A 17028-nucleotide genomic window follows, 5' to 3' on the forward strand; every position below is an offset into this window, starting at 1 on the left:
GCTTCAAGCAGGCGTAAGACGTGACGCACCATGTTAAGGATAGGGCTGGTTGGAACAGTGCTGGAGTTGCGTCGCGCTTGCGAGACAACTTCAGCACTGTGCTAACCTTACGCTGGCAGATGCGTCACGCATCTGCTTGTCCTTGCGCCGCGATGCACCACATTCTAAATGCGGCGCATCTGCGGTGGCGCAAGGGCAAACTTGCGTGACGCATCTTCCCTGGCGCATGCCTGCTGATTTGCAGGGATGCGCCAGGGAACGTAAATCTGCCCCAATATCTTTCCAAACATACAGGCACACCTGTTTCAGCTCCAATTTGGGGTATTCCATCCCACTCTAGTGGCAGCTGAGCACTACACAAATGCGGACATAATATGTTTTACATGCTTCTATGAACAGGCCTGAAGATGTACTCTACTTTTTGATTAGTGTGACATTAAATATATTGAACTATTTCACCAGACAAGTCAATCTGCAAGATTCCTCAAATGAGACAGGGTAAGGCCAATAAAGTAACAGCTGCCTTTGAAACAGGCCGAGAACGTGATAGCGTAATACAAGGTGAGGTTCGCATCCACTGGTTGATGTCCAAGATATCCACGCTTTTCTCTTCATGGATTAGAGTGAAAAGAAAGCATTATTTTTAAGTACTTTTACGAAGGCATCTTTTTTTGGCTGAAGAGTTATCATGCCTGCCAAGTCACCCGCCACTTGGAGGAGGTACCCCCCTGTCTACTACCTGCAAAATGAACCACTCACCTGCAGATGTGCCGACTCCTACATTAAGTGTTATCTCAGCAGGAGTGTTACGTTTCTATCAGTCAGTCAAAATTACTTTATTCGGTTATTATTAAAAACCAGAAAAGTATTTTTAAAATACTCATCGACATTACAAGATTAAAAAGAATTATTACATAAATTCATTCATAAATATAACATCGCCACAATTCCTAATATGCAAATATCACTATAAAATACAGACAATATCAAAACATTTTATGTGCAACAGGGCAAAAAATACATAATAGAATCCGGACACATAAACCTGTTTCAGTTGCTACTTCCTTTTTTTCCTTGCTCTAACTGCTGCTACTGAAAAGATAGCAATACTGAAAGTTTCCGAAGGATTGCTCAGCAATTGCAGGTATAAAAGAGCTGGTCTCGCCTGCAAAAAACCTTTGGGGCATATCAACAAGGGCTTTATCTCTGCTTTTTTGGCTTTAAAAGCCAAAAAAGGAGAGATAAAACTAGCGCCCTATCAACAACAGGGTGCTAACATGCAAATTTGCATGTTAGCACCCTTTTACTCTACGCTTCCCCTTGCATCTCTAATGAGATGCAAAGGGGGCGTTCCAGAGTAAAATAATAGGAGAAATGTCGCTAAGCAACATTTCTCCTATTATCAAGAATGTCGCTAACCCTGTTAGAGACAAAATAAGCAGCGCTAACCGCGGTTAACGCTGCTTTTTTACGTCTGGTATTTTTCTGACTTAGCCATGATATCCTGTGGAAGGAGGATATCATGGCTAAGTTTGTCTGTCCCTATCAACAAGCTAACGTGAGATTATCGCTGGGTTTCCAGCGATAATCTCACGTTAGCCACTTAGCGTGAGGATTTTTATCGCTATTGAGATAAGCGTTGCTAATAGCACGCTATCTCAGCGATAAAAATCAACGCTAGCCGGCGATAATTATCCTAGCGCGAAGTGCGCTTAGCAATAATTATCGCCGGTTGTTGTTGATATGCCCCCTAATTTTTTAAAACCGGAAGGATATAACGCCTGCGAATAGGTGAATAAAACTCGCAGAATAAGACAAAATGCATATCATTCCGGCTGGATGACGAGCAAAGAATTTCACAAATAAATAGCTATAATATTGGACGGGCAGGAAAGTGTCACCTCATTCAGAGTCAGGAGTCACTGTGATTTGTGACACAGTCTGCCGCACAGTGATTTGCTGACCGAAAAGTAAGTGCTTCCAACACTGAAAGAAGAGCATCTGTGTGAGAGGATTATTTAGCAGCCAAGCATTCTGAATTACATAAAGATAACATTTTACTGTAAAAGCACAGCTGCTGAAACTCTCCTCCCTCTCTCACTTGGTAGACGTGTACTGATTCCTTGATTTCGAGAAGAGCAAAAATGCTTACTCGAACTGACCTGTTGCTAAAGCGCACCATTAAAAAACAAAGTTTAAGTGTTTTGCGGCTAAAGTGGAGTCTGCTGGGTAGAAATACATCACTCGGATAGCGGTTTATGCAGAGGAATGTCAGTTAAACCAATAAGGTTAAAGTTTATTTGAAAATTATGGTGACATGAAAATGTAGTTGAATTGACCGCCAAATTAAAAGATATCACCAGGAAACATGATCGGGCCGTGTGGTGTGACTCTTTATGCCGGACGCCATATTGGTATGCTTTATATACCCCTGTTGTTAAGACCGATACAAAGGGGATGGAACACCTAAATAAGGTAATAAATGATGAAAAGCTTGACGCCATTTTGATATCATGAAAGGAACAAGTCAACTATGTAGGAAGATATTACCTCAAGCTTGTAATATGTCACCAATTGCAGTTGTGATCAATCTTGACCACGATCAGTGATTTAATGCTCACTCATATATATACATAAAAGGCTGTTGAAACTAAAAATGCATAAACTGAATAACAAAAAGCAGGAATTAAAAGTTTTTCAATATGAATGTCACAGATGTGTTAAAAAGTGTCTCAAACTTCTAAACTCGGCACTGTGCAATAATACTCCCCACATAACAGTGGAATATTTACAATGCTTTTTACGAGGCAGCACCAAAGTGGATGGCTGCGTGTGCCCCAGGGGGACTGCTAAGTGTTAAGATCTCGGCCCCCCGGGGCTAAGTGAGCAAGGACACGCAGCAGGGGAGGTCACGGCAATAAAGGACAGCACACACTTCGTTAGTGTCTACACGCGGACTGCCGTAAATGGTCCCGTCCACAGTACTTTATTAACGTGCTCCACCGGCCAGCGTTAGCACGGGGTCATGCACTTCTGGTATGTGCCCCGGCAGCCAACACCTAGCGCGCTGACTCATCACATCCCATCTCAACTCAGTCATTGACTGCTCCCCCAGTGTCTCTTGGCTCACTTACTTGGCACGCAAAGTCTCTGAGTCGGCTGCTTGGTTGTTGACTGTCTCTCAGAGCATGCCTGGGTGCCGCCACGGACTCACGGGGCACACGCGACATCTCCTGGGCTTCTTGGGTCGCTTCCGGAGCCCTGGACGGTGATACTTGCCCTGGGTCGCTGCCCTCGACCCCTCTGGACTCCATGTAGCTGTTTTCTCGCTCGCCCGGATCATCAGCTGGTTCGGCCATGGCTTGGTGTTGTCTACTTTTTTAAACCACTAGATGTTGCAGGTCACAGTTTCTCCTTCTTTCTCAGCTGTCACAGTCCAGTATCCATGTTCATAGAGAGTCTGACATTTTCCGCCCGGCCTGCGTTCTCTTAGGATCACGGTGTCCCTACCGTGGAAGTGGCGGGACACAGCCCTCCTTGCCTGTGCTTTTCCCTCCTCCTGAGAGCACCTTCCTCATCGAACGGATGAGGTATTCACCCTGAGGCAGTGGGGATGCCATTGCGGCGGGTTCCATTGAACATTAACGCCCACGGAGCCTGACGTGTGGAGCTTTGAGGGGTACTCCGGTATTTCCAAAGGAATTTCTGTAAGTGCTGTTCAGGTTCGGCCTGTTCGGCCACTGCGATGCGGAGAGTCTTATTGATAGTCTTCATAAATCTTTCAATCTCGCTGTTGGCTTGCCGGATGCCATGATGATTTAGGAACTCACGGAACTCGTGCCCTTGGAACGAGGGCTGGTTGTCGCTCCTGATTTCCTCGGGGCACCTGAACATGGTGAATATCTGGTCCAACACAGGGCCCACCTGTGAGAATGCTGTGGAGCTGACAACTTCAACCAGAGGGTACTTTGAGTAGCTGTCGATCAGGGCTAGAGTAGCCCGGCAATCTGGGAAGCTCCTGAAGTCGATGCTTATCTTCTCCCAGGGACTTCTCCCCTGCTCTTCAGTGTTGATGGGCGCAGACAGCTCTGGGGCGCTCGTCACCAGGCAGAAGGGACACCTCATGACCTTCTCGACGACATGGGCATCCATTCCTGGGGTCCAGACTTTCTCCCGCATTCGTGCTTTCATCTTCTCCATGCCTTGGTGCCCCCCATGGGCCAATTGCGTTGCCAGCAGCTGGAGAGACGTGGGGATGATGATTTGCGGCCCTCTCAGTAGGATTCTGGTTTGTGTGATGCTCAACTCATTCCTAACCCTCCACATGTGCATGAGGCTCTCTTTTTCTGGGTCGGACCATGAATTGGCAGACTGTAGGACCTGATGCCAGTGCCCCCCTTGGACAGCTGCCTGGACCTTGGTGATGACTGAGTACGGGTTCTGCGGCGACCGCTACTTCTTCGAGTGTCAGCGCGCGAGGGCATGTGAGTGCCGAGATCAGGTTCAGATGCGCTTCTGGCTGCTTCCGTAACAGGCTCCTCGCCCCCATCTTCGTGTGTGTCTGGGTATCTTGAGAGGAAGTCGGCAGGGTTCTTGCCGCTGGGTCTATATGCCACATCCATCTCATATTGTTGGAGCCCAATGGGCCACCGGTCGATTTGTGTTGGTGGGTGAGGCGCCGAGCCTCTAAATAGTAGTACTAGGGGTTGGTGATCCGTGATGACCTTGAACGGGCGGAGGCATATGTACAGATGGAAATGCCGGCACACCCAGCGGGTTGCCAGGGCCACCCTCTCAATCTGGGCATAGTGCTTCTCGGTCCTTCCTGCATGAAGGTGTACCCAAAGAATTCTATCCATTGCTGGAATAGCAGGCATTTTTCTTTGTGCAGAGTGACCCCATGGTCTTGGAGCCTCTTCAGTGTGGCCCTCAGGCGCTTGTAGTGTTCTTAAGCAGTCTGTGAGTGGATGAGGACGTCGTCACTCATGTTCAGCACACCGGGCAGTCCGACAAGGATTTCTTTGACTGCGTTCTGGAAGATTTCAGCAGCTGATGATATGCCGAAATTCAGGCGCTTGTACCTAGATGGGTACTGAACGTGGCGATATACCTGTTTTCTTTGCCAAGAACCAGCTGGTGATAGCCCGCGTTCAGGTCTAGTTTCGAAAACCACCTGGACCCAATTAAGTCAGCCACGATGTCGTCCATCGTCGGTGTTCTGTGGCGTTCGCGCTGAATGGCTTTATTGGGGAGGCGCATATCTATGCAGAGTCTATGCAGAGTCTTATTTTTGCTGGTTGGCGGGGCATTTCGGCGATGACCATGGGGGACACACATGGCGTGGGCCCATAAAAACTTTCTCCATGACCCCTTGATCCTCTAGTTTCTGCAGTTCTTCTTCTACTACGGGTTGGAGATAGAACTGGATCCTCCTATGTCTTCACCATTGGTTTGACGGTCTGGTCTAAGTGCAGTTTAATCGGAGCCTTCTTTATCTGTCCGAGCCCTTTAAAGAAGTCTTTAAACTGATTGAGCAGGTCTTTCGTCTGGTCAGCTTGCACACTCCTTGCGAATTTGACCAGCCCTAGATCTTCTGCTGCATGGCTACTTAACAGTGTGTTGGCCTCTTGTTTGATGGCATGAATGTCGATTGTGATTTCTGCATCCTCATGTCGTACAGGCAGAGTCATCTTGCCTCGGAGTGGTAGGGCTGACACGCTCCCATATGTGAAGATCTTCGTCTTTGAAGGCCGGAGTTCCGGTTTGGGCCTTAGTTTGTTATACTGCTGATCCCCATGATGGTGACTGATGCACCCGTATCAATAACTGCACTGACTTCCGACCCCGCTATGCGTATCTAGCATCTGGGCTGTGATCGCCTCCATCTTTTCTGGGCTTGCGTGAAAGAGACCAGATTTGTCTCCCCTACTTCATCCGATGAGGTATCGTCTGCCTGATAGACGTTCTGTTCAATCCTCTTCTCCTGCGAGGACGATAGCGAGATGATTAACAGTTGGCGGACCAGCTTTCGCCCCGACGTGGGCCGTTTCCCTTCTCTCCGTTGCGCCTTTCCTCAGCATACTGATGCAAAGTGATTTGCAATGCCACAGTTGGTGCACGTCTTCCCTCGGGCTGGGCATGACTGGGAGGGGTGCTCCTCGTACCCACAGTACCCACACTGCCCTTTTAGGGTTGGGCATGGGTGATCTTGTGGTTTCTTGTTCTTCTCTCGCACCTTGACGGTGTCAGCCTGCTCCGCCTTGACGGTGACACCTTTCTCTGAGTTGCGCATCAGCGCAAGGTCCATCTCCTCTGTGCACGCGGCCGAAAGCTCATGGGACCGTGTCATCACTAGTATGTTCACCATTGGTATGTTGGTCTGTTGTAGTACGATGCCCCGCAGGACCTTGCTGCGGATCCCTAGGATCAGTTGGGCCCTGATTTCTTCCGTCGCCCTGTTGCCAGCGAGGTGAGTGCTAGCGAGCTCCCTCAGCCTCGCATGAAACGAGTCCACTGATTCCCCTTCTCTGTCTTGCCTGCCGCAATTTGAAGTGCTCAAAGTCCGGATTGAGCTGGGCATCAAAGTGCGCATTGAGCGCCCTTGCTGCTGCTGTGTAGTCGTCCGGCAGGCCTGTATTGGGGAGGTGTTTGAAAAGCAGGTACATTTCTTCGCCTGTATAGTGGAGCAACAAAGAGCGTTTGACGGTGCCATCCGTCTCCCTGGTGGCAATGAAGTAGTTCTCGAGGTGTCCTAGCCAGACATGCCAACGTGGAGATGCCGTGGTTGGGTCAGCCTATTCACTGAAAGGTGGTAGGACCCTTGATGGAGGGTGTTGCGGTGTGGCTCTGACCGGGGCTGGTGCTGCATCCCCTTGATCTCCCTTGGCTGCTGGTTCTCGTGGGCTCCAGCAAGGGTGCTGTGCAGTTTCAGGCTGCTGAGATGGGCAGGGTGGGCTCTGCTGAGGCATTATGGGGCTACGTGGCCTGCGTGTCCCAGCGCGTTCTGTGGCACTTGACTGGACCCACCGAGTAGTGAAAAAGCCAGGTGTGTGCACCATGCATCCTACACAACTCACCGGTGCTCCCTTGTGCTCACTCTGCCAAGTGGTTGCTGCGGTTGCTGGGTGATACCTTCGAGCCCAGGATGAGGCCTGCCTATCTTGTGGCGTCGACAGTGACACATGCCTCACAGATGGATCGGTGTCCATCCCAGATTGAACTCTGTGGGGCTGCGGGCGTCGTTTTCCGGTTCAATGCTGTCTGGAGTCAGGTCTGCTCTGCCTTCGTCGCCAGTGTTAAGATCTCGGCCCCCCTGAGGCTAAGTGAGCAAGGGCGTGCAGCAGGGGAGGTCGCGGCAATAAAGGATGCCACACACTTCGTTAGTGTCTACACGCGTACTGCCGTAAACGGTCCCGCCCACCGTACTTTATTAAAGCACTCCGCCGGCCAGCGTGAGCACGGGGTCGTGCACTTCCGGCGCATGCCCTGGCAGCCAACATCTAGCGCTCTGACTCATCACACTGAGTACATGCTCGATCGGAGCCTGTAAATGCTTTCTAAATGCTTTTTGCCAGTGCTGTAGCGCCTTTCAAAGCACCATATAAAACCAGATTGGGAGAGGGAGCTATAAACAACACTAAACATGCAATGTCCATACGGGAAGGCCGAGGAGGGGCCATCACACATTGTACAGTGTGATGGCCAACAAAAATGTTCTCTTAGTGAAATCGCCAGGGATGGAACCCAGCTCACAAAGGAGGGACATTTAAACTATTGCACCAATAACAAGCCAGCATTTCTGAATGCCACAGATAACAACCAATGGCAATCGGTGGGTGTGCAAATCCCGTAGAAGAGGATACAACAGGTCTTGCAGACAGCACAAGCGCTTTCGAGGCTCGACCTAAAATTAGAATATTTTAATAGGCAAAAAGATAATAAAAATAGGTTAACGGCTTTAGGAGATATGAATTTTTGGGAAAATTTAGGGCCAACAAAAAGTAATCACCAACCAAAAGTCCTTGTTCACTGTTGAGCGAGACCTAGGTACAATATCAGGCTGACCCAGATGGAAGAGGGTTGGCCATCCCAGTCAAATTGTTTTACCTCCTGACTTTTTATGGAAGTTGAAATATTCCATCAAGGCAAGGTCCATGTCTGTGACTAGCTAGTGTCCCACAAAGTTGGATACATCATTGCTGAGTTCCTGCTGAAGCCATTGGTTTAGGGCCGAATGCTACCAGCAGGACAAGCCTGGATTTTTGTAACTGCTGGGAGTGATTGCCAGTCAGATTGATTTGCCTCTTCACTCCAGTAATAAGTTTTACCTTCAAAGTAAATCACTTTTTTGGTAGTCTAAATCATACAGTGGGCAAGGCTGGATGTTTAAGCTGGGCAGGTCTCCACAAGACCAGATCGATTTGACAAGAGGTCCAGCTGAACCACTTTTCAGCACAGGAAAAAGCTGTAAGCATAACAACCTGGATTTCTTGAATGCTTTGTGTGTAACATCTCTGGGCACATTTCAGTACTTAGTCCTGATCCTCAAAACCCTTCCTAAATTCCAGCTATTTCAAAGTTCTGGTAGATTTCTTCTTGGCAGTCCTGCAGCCACCAACTCCCCAGGGCAGGCCTCTACGCACCAAATGTCTCTAGCAGGTCTCCTGCAGGGTCCAGTCCAAGTGGCGGGTGGTGACACTCAACAGTGGAGAGACCTCAAGCGGAGAGACAAACCCAGGCATTGTAAGAAATCACAATGTCTTTAAGCTCAAATTCCAAAGCTCTCAATCATGGCTCGTTAACAGATTTTATAACGGGCCATGACTGAGAGAACTGGAGTTAAGGCTGAAGTGCCTGTCAGTGAGCTGTAAAGATGAAAATACCCACATTTCCTCATCCTTGTCTCGATTGCAGTCAGTGCAAATTCTTCTGGAGCTTCAAGCAACTTTCCTCTATTAATCTGGACACTGCTTTCATGCTGCTGATAATGTTAAGCAGCCTGAGAGCATGTTGTGTCCTACTTTAGTGTCGTGTGTCTCGTGGTTTGGATGTACCTTTAAGGTGAGTGTGTGCGTGCATGGAATGTCACTGAGTCAGTGACATTCGGGTTCTGGGAGTTGCAGTTAGTCTGGGTTAGGAGGTGGAGGTGTATCCTGGCGCTCACCTGTTTTCATGTATCATTCTTGAATAAAGAACTTGTGAATTACTGCAAGTGCTCCGAGCATCACTTCTGAGCAGTGCCAGGATTGGCTGGAGCAGGCTGCTTCGATGGTCCATCCGGCACTGAGGGCTTATGCCTTCTCTCCACCCAGCTGCATAAGACAGCTTGGTGGAGGGCTTTAAAGTGTGCTTGTCAGGCTGACCGTCGCAAGACAGCCAGCAAAGTAAGATGCGCCAGACAGCATCAATAGCCCTGCTCTCAAACACTGCTTGGGCTGGGAGCAGTGAAATATAAAATGGTAACTGTAATGGTGGTTTATTTTATTGCCATTTTGTTTTTCACTTTTGCTGCACTGGCACAGGGGGAGACAATACTCTGCCCTAATAGGGGGTGGGGTGGGGTGCTGCTGTCCAGTTCTCAGTGGCCAGCAGGATCTTCTTGGGATCAGGAGTCCTTCTAGTTTTTGTTTCCCTGAAGCAGGTAAGAGGCGACCAACCACTTGACCTTTGGAGGGCAGTTTCAGTCCCTGAGTGAGAGCAGGAGCTAGCAATCCTTGAGTCTTTGTGTGAGTCTTCTTCTTCCAGCAGAAGTCAGGATTATTCTTCTAGCAGGGCCTTCTTCTTCATAAGCAGTCTTTCTAGGTACATGAATGTTCAGAGGAGGGGGTGGTGGAGGTGTCAGATTTATCAAATGCACTAGCCAGTGATTGGAGAAGAGCCACCACCCACTCGCCTTTTCAGATGAGCTCTCCTGTTACCTGATAATAACACAACAATTTGCTGTCTTAATGTGACTGGATGTCAAGGACGACTTTAGTGACACAATGATCTTACAGTCACTAACCTTCGTCGCGGAGACTCAGCAGGAACGATGATGGTTGCGGGAACCCGACCTCCCGTAAGCGCCACCTCCCACAGAGAGAAAACACCCTACTGCGCGAGGTGGCCCCCAGGGGAAACGGGGAAACAAAGAGTAAGAACAACAAAGGGCGTTGAGGCAGGAGAGACGATATCCCAGTTCCGTTCAAGAGGACTACGACTTCTGGTGAAGGGGCTGCAGTGAAGGGGGGAACATAAACAACAATGATTAATGGTTCCCTGAACTGCCGGTCGGCTTCTTCCACTATTTATTTTGTGGCCCCTAATAATACCTGCACTACTCACCAGGTGTCCCCTACCCCCCTAGACGAATTCCTCGAGGTTCTGAGTAAGGGGAATCAAAGGTCTCCTGCACAAGTCACGCCAAACACAGGCGTAATGTCTCGACAAACAGGGTTGATCGTTAGCCTGCAAAAACTATAGTATCTACAAAAAGGTCCGGCGTCTGTGCCAGATTCGGAAAGGATGCTCACTTGGGATCCGTCGGTTTCCTCGGAGGCCGAAGCGGTATGACTCACCACTTCCACGTCCCTCGGTATCAGGCTACACAGCAGGAAAGCAGTCTAATCGCTGCTGCGCAGGAAAACAGTTAGAAGCCCTTTGGAAAGCAAGGTACACCCTGAGGTGATGTTAGAGTCTGCCGGTGTACGCTGTTCGGTTCTTGGGCATAACCGAGTGCTGCAGTGTCCCCGGGAAGGGCTAGAGAATATGGACACAGTCTATCCCTGACTCTCAGGGCTCTATGAGAAGTGGGGGTTCCACTTGGTGGTCAGGAACCGAAGACGGCTGCGCACGGTCGTTTTCCCTACTACCTGGTTCTCCGGTTCCCGTGGTCGTCGGTAGTCTCGTCGTTCCGTGGTTCCGATGTTCACTTGATTCAGCTTGGCTTTCGTCGACAGGAGAGACGCTGCAAATACTTCCCGCTGGTATCCGGCGGGGAGCACCATCCGCCTCCTCCTCAAGGTCTTTGATTGACAAGCACCTTCCTCTTGTGGAGGAGGTGCTTAAATACACGGTCGGTGCTAACCTCCTTTTGAAGCGGCCCACGGCATGCTGGGACTTGTAGTGCCCCGTGCCTTTCTTCCACCCACATCGCGAGATTAGCGCCTGTTTATGTCTTTCTGATTCCTGCCTACTGCTTGCCCCTTGAGTGATCGCTACAGTACCCCCTCTCAAGGACCGCCGACTCGGCGGGCGACCTGGCTTTCCTGGGTGAGCAGCATGAAACTGTTCCAACAGGTCAGGACAGTGAAGGTTACTCTCAGGTTCCCAAGTTCTTTCCTCCACCCCGAAACCTTTCCAGTCCACCAAATATTGTACCCGCCCTCTGACCATTCTGGAGTCCAGGAGCTCACGAACTTCGTATTCCTCCTGCCCGTCAATCTCTACGGGGAGGGGCTTATCAGGGAGTCTCATGGTTAAGGGGCAAGGTCTGAGTAGGGACACATGGAAGACAGGGTGGATGTGCCAGGAAATGGGTAGAGATAATCTCATTGCAACGGGATTTATGATTCCTTCAATTGTGTATGGGCCTACGTACTTGGGTTTTAACCTGGTGATACCTTTCAGATGCAAGTTTTTGGTGGATAACCACACCTTGTCTCCCACTTGATATTTGGGTTCAGGTGTTCTGCGTGTATCCGCACTACGCTTTTGAGCTTCTTGCGCCGTGTTAAGATGTCCTTTGGCCTCAATCAACACAGCTCTGAGATGGGCATGATGTTCGTGGATACTAGGCAAGGGAGAGGAGGTTGGCCATTCGAAAGGGAGCATGTTAGGATGGTAGCCATAAGTACAGAAGAAGGGAGAACACCCCAATGTCGTATGCGTAGCATTGTTGTAGGCGAATTCAGCCATCCATAACAAGGTGGGCCAGTTCAGGGCGTTCTGCAAGGTGAAACAGCGTAGGTACTGTTCTAGAGTTTGGTTTAATCGTTCCGTTTTACCATCCGTTTGAGGATGGTAACTGGAGGAAAGCCGTGCCTCGATTGCCAAGGTTTTGCAGAGGGCCTTCCAGAAACGAGAGGTGAATTGTGTCCCTCTGTCTGTGATCAATGCATTGGGGATTCCATGTGTTTTTACCACATTTCTGAGGAACACAGTGGCCAATTCGATTGATGTAGGTAAATGTGCCAGTGCTATGAAATGCCCCATCTTCGTTAGATGGTCTACTATGACTAGAATAACGGTATTCCCATCACATGGGGGCATTTCCACGATAAAATCCATTGAGATGGTATGCCAGGGTCGTGGAGGGATAGGGAGGTTGTGGAGCAGACCTGGAGGTTTAAGGTGACTCGCCTTTCCCTGAGCACATATTGCACAGGTGCTCACATAAGCTTTGACGTCTTTTCTCAGTAATGGCCACCAGAAGTATCGTTCCACACTGGCTATGGTCTTATAGATTCCTGCATGTCCCCCCAGTGTGGAATCATGAGCCCAGGCCAGTACTCGTTGTTGTAACATGGGATCGGGGATGTATAAAGCCTGGTAATGATATGCCAAATCCCTGTTTAGCGATCTATGTGCAGGTTCCTCGTTCACCCAGGCCTGCATATCCCCATCGGCTACTGACACTCGTAGGTCTTCAAGGAAATCTTGGGAGGTTAGTAGCGCGATGGTCGTTTTAGGGAAGACCGCTTCAGACAAGATGTAAGGTGGTTCCGCCTCTTCTTCTGGTTGTTCGTTCTCCGGTTCTTCCTTACGGGAAAGGGCATCAGCCTTCCCGTTTTGTGGTCCTGGCCTGTATTTTATGACAAAGTCATAATCGGAGAAGAACAACGTCCAACGTAATTGTCTGGGTGTCAAAGCTTTGGCTGTTTTCAGAAATAACAAATTTCTGTGATCGGTATATATTTCCACTGTATGAAGCGTTCCCAAAAGGTAATGTCGCCACTCCTCACATGCTCTCTTTATGGCTAACAACTCTTTGTCGGTGATTGTGTAGTTAATTTCACAGGGAGTGAGTTTCTTAGAATAGTAGGCTATCGGGTGTACTTGTCCTGTTTCCGGATGTCGTTGAGACAACACTCCTCCTACGGCATAGGACGACGCGTCTGCTTCCAAGATGTAAGGGAGCTGCGGGTCTGGATGACGTAGGATGGGAGCCTGAGTGAATTTGTTCTTCAAGAGTTGGAAGGCGCTTGCTGCTTCAGGACCCCATACAAAAGGGGTATTTTTGCGTAGTAGGCTGGAGATGGGATGAATTATTTTTGAGAAGGAGGGGATAAAACGCCGGTAGTAATTGGCGAAGCCAAGAAAGCTTTGTACAGACTTCACATTCCGCGGGGTTTCCCACTTGGTTATTGCTTAAACCTTCCTCATATCCATCTGAAACCCCTGGGCGTTGATGACATACCCGAGAAAGGTTACTTCTTGGGCGTGGAAGAGACACTTCTCCAACTTGGCGTACAACGAATGGTGTTTTAGTCGGTCTAAGGCGGCCTTCACCTGATCCACATGTTCTTGGAGTGTTGGGGAATAGATTAAAATGTCGTCAATGTAGACTATGCAAAAACGATCTAGGTAGCCCCGCAGTACCTCGTCCATAAAATACTGAAAGGCAGCGGGGGCGTTGCATAATCCAAAAGGCATCACCCTGTATTCAAAAAGACCGAACTTCGTTCTAAACGCGGTCTTCCACTCGTCACCCTTCTTTACCCGTACCAAGTGGTAGGCTCCTCTGAGATCGAGTTTGGTGAAGTACCGAGCCCCCTTTAACTGGTCCAGAAGCACCGGGATGAGTGGTAATGGGTAACGGTTTTTTACGGTGATTCGGTTTATGGCTCGGTAGTCGATACACGTACGTAATTCGTCACAGTCTTTCTTCGGAATGAAGAAAAGAGGGGACGAGGCCGGGGATGTTGAGTGTGTAATGAACCCCGAAGCCAGGTTCTCTTCAAGGTAATCTTTTAGATAGCGTGTTTCCGGTTCCGTCAATGCATAGACCCTAATACAGGGTACGGTGGCTCCGGGTATGAGTTCAATGCAGCAATCATACATCCGATGGGGTGGTAGCTGAGTTGCTTTCTGTTTATCAAACAAGGAACGGTATGCTTGATATGGCTCCGGCAAGGTGGCTGTCCTGCATGGTGGAGGTTGGATGCAAGCTAACGCCAAACGCCCTGAGGCCGTTAGCTCTTCGGTTTTTTGATGAGCCTCCATCTGATTACAATACAAGCTACAGTAGGGAGAACTCAAGGTTACAGTGCGGGCCGCCCAACAAACCACCGGGTCGTGTAAAGTTAGCCATGGCATTCCTAAAATGAGCCGCAGTTGAGGTGCGTCGATAATATCGAACTGGATATACTCCCGGTGTTTCTGACCGCACGTCATCATGAGAGGTACTGTGCGGTATTGTACAAGGCCGGAGGACAGGGCAGTGCCATCAACTGCCAGGACGTGTTCGGGTGTCGTTTTCTTTTCCCTGTCCACTCCGATCTGGAAAGCATATTTCCGGTCGATGTAATTGCCTGTCGCCCCGGAGTCCAGTAAGGCGTCTACTTCTACCGGTTCTGAGTTGGACACCATAAGTGACACTCGTACATTCATGTGAGCCACCGCGGTTTGAAGGGTGTCGGCTAGCACTGTGGAGATCGCTGTTGCATGATCGCCCAAATCAATGACCTCTTTTTGATTTAGGCCTGGTAGTTTTCCGTCGGTTCTTCCGACTGCATGAGGGATTGCACCCGTGGCATGGGGGCTCTTCCCGAGATAGGCGTCCGGGCTCTGCATTCTCGAATGAAATGACCTCCCTTGCCGCAGTACAGACATAGTTTCATTCTCCTTCTTTTCTCTTTTTCCTCGGTGGTAAGGGGCCCTCGTAGTCCCCCGATCTGCATTGGTTCAGGTTCGTTGGTGGTCTTGGGACGTTCCTCGGGAACGCTCCGGGGACGAGTGGTGATGATACGGGTATCTCCTTTGCTCCTATCCCCCTTTCGTTCTTGAAGGCGATGATCGAGCTGTACCGTTAAATCAATCAATTCCTCACAAGTTTGGGGTAGCTGGACGACTTGAGCTAAGACATCCTTTAACTCCCCACGAAGTCCGTGGTAAAATAACGAAATCCTTTTTTCGGGTGGCCAGTCTGTTTCAACCACCAGCCGGTTGAAGGCCGTGATATAGGACAACAAATCAAGGGATCCTTGCCGCAGCGTGATGAGTTCTCTGTCCAAGGACAGCATGTGTGACTTTCTATCGAAGAGTTTCCTCATTTCCGTACAAAAATCCACAAAATGATGTAACACCTGATCGTTCCGTTCCATGAGAGGAATGGTCCAGCTGGCTGCGTTGCCCCCCATGTAGGACATCATGAAGGCCGTCTTGGCCGTGTCCTCTTGAAACACAGCTGGCTTACAGAGGAAATGAAGCCTGCACTGGTTCAGGAAAGTTTCGAATTTCCTTGGTTCCCCATAAAACCGTTCTGGGGGTGCCAAGGGAATGCTGGTGTTCTGTATTACATGAACGGTAGGAACAGCAGACGTTGGCTGGGACGGGGGTGCGGTTGTGGGAAAGAACCCACCCCCTTGGGCACCAGGAGACGGGGAGGGAGTGACGCTAACGGGAGGAGGTAGTGTCGCTTCTCTGATATACCCTCCTGGTCCTTTTCGGGAGAGACCTGCCACCTCTCTGCGTAATACGCCCATCTCCTTTTGCAATTTCTGATTTTCTATGCGAGACGTGTGCACTTCCTGCTGTAGAGCGGTAAGGCTCTCCAGCAGCGAAGACAACATCACATTGGTATCCATCGTCCGGGCTGAGTGGCCAACTTGGGCTTGTCAATCTGTCAAGGACGACTTTAGTGACACAATGATCTTACAGTCACTAACCTTCGTCGCGGAGACTCAGCAGGAACGATGATGGTTGCGGGAACCCGACCTCCCGTAAGCGCCACCTCCCACAGAGAGAAAACACCCTACTGCGCGAGGAGGCCCCCAGGGGAAACGGGGAAACAAAGAGTAAGAACAACAAAGGGCGTTGAGGCAGGAGAGACGATATCCCAGTTCCGTTCAAGAGGACTACGACTTCTGGTGAAGGGGCTGCAGTGAAGGGGGGAACATAGATAACAATGATTAATGGTTCCCTGAACTGCCGGTCGGCTTCTTCCACTATTTATTTTGTGGCCCCTAATAATACGTGCACTACTCACCAGGTGTCCCCTACCCCCCTAGACGAATTCCTCGAGGTTCTGAGTAAGGGGAATCAAAGGTCTCCTGCACAAGTCACGCCAAACACAGGCGTAATGTCTCGACAAACAGGGTTGATCGTTAGCCTGCAAAAACTATAGTATCTACAAAAAGGTCTGGCGTCTGTGCCAGATTCGGAAAGGATGCTCACTTGGGATCCGTCGGTTTCCTCGGAGGCCGAAGCGGTATGACTCACCACTTCCACGTCCCTCGGTATCAGGCTACACAGCAGGAAAGCAGTCTAATCGCTGCTGCGCAGGAAAACAGTTAGAAGCCCTTTGGAAAGCAAGGTACACCCTGAGGTGATGTTAGAGTCTGCCAGGTGTACGCTGTTCGGTTCTTGGGCATAACCGAGTGCTGCAGTGTCCCCGGGAAGGGCTAGAGAATATGGACACAGTCTATCCCTGACTCTCAGGGCTCTATGAGAAGTGGGGGTTCCACTTGGTGGTCAGGAACCGAAGACGGCTGCGCACGGTCGTTTTCCCTACTACCTGGTTCTCCGGTTCCCGTGGTCGTCGGTAGTCTCGTCGTTCCGTGGTTCCGATGTTCACTTGATTCAGCTTGGCTTTCGTCGACAGGAGAGACGCTGCAAATACTTCCCGCTGGTATCCGGCGGGGAGCACCATCCGCCTCCTCCTCAAGGTCTTTGATTGACAAGCACCTTCCTCTTGTGGAGGAGGTGCTTGAATACACGGTCGGTGCTAACCTCCTTTTGAAGCGGCCCACGGCATGCTGGGACTTGTAGTGCCCCGTGCCTTTCTTCCACCCACATCGCGAGATTAGCGCCTGTTTATGTCTTTGTGAT

The sequence above is a fragment of the Triturus cristatus genome, chromosome 5_2, assembly GCF_964204655.1.
Source record: "Triturus cristatus chromosome 5_2, aTriCri1.1, whole genome shotgun sequence".
NCBI lineage: Eukaryota > Metazoa > Chordata > Amphibia > Caudata > Salamandridae > Triturus > Triturus cristatus.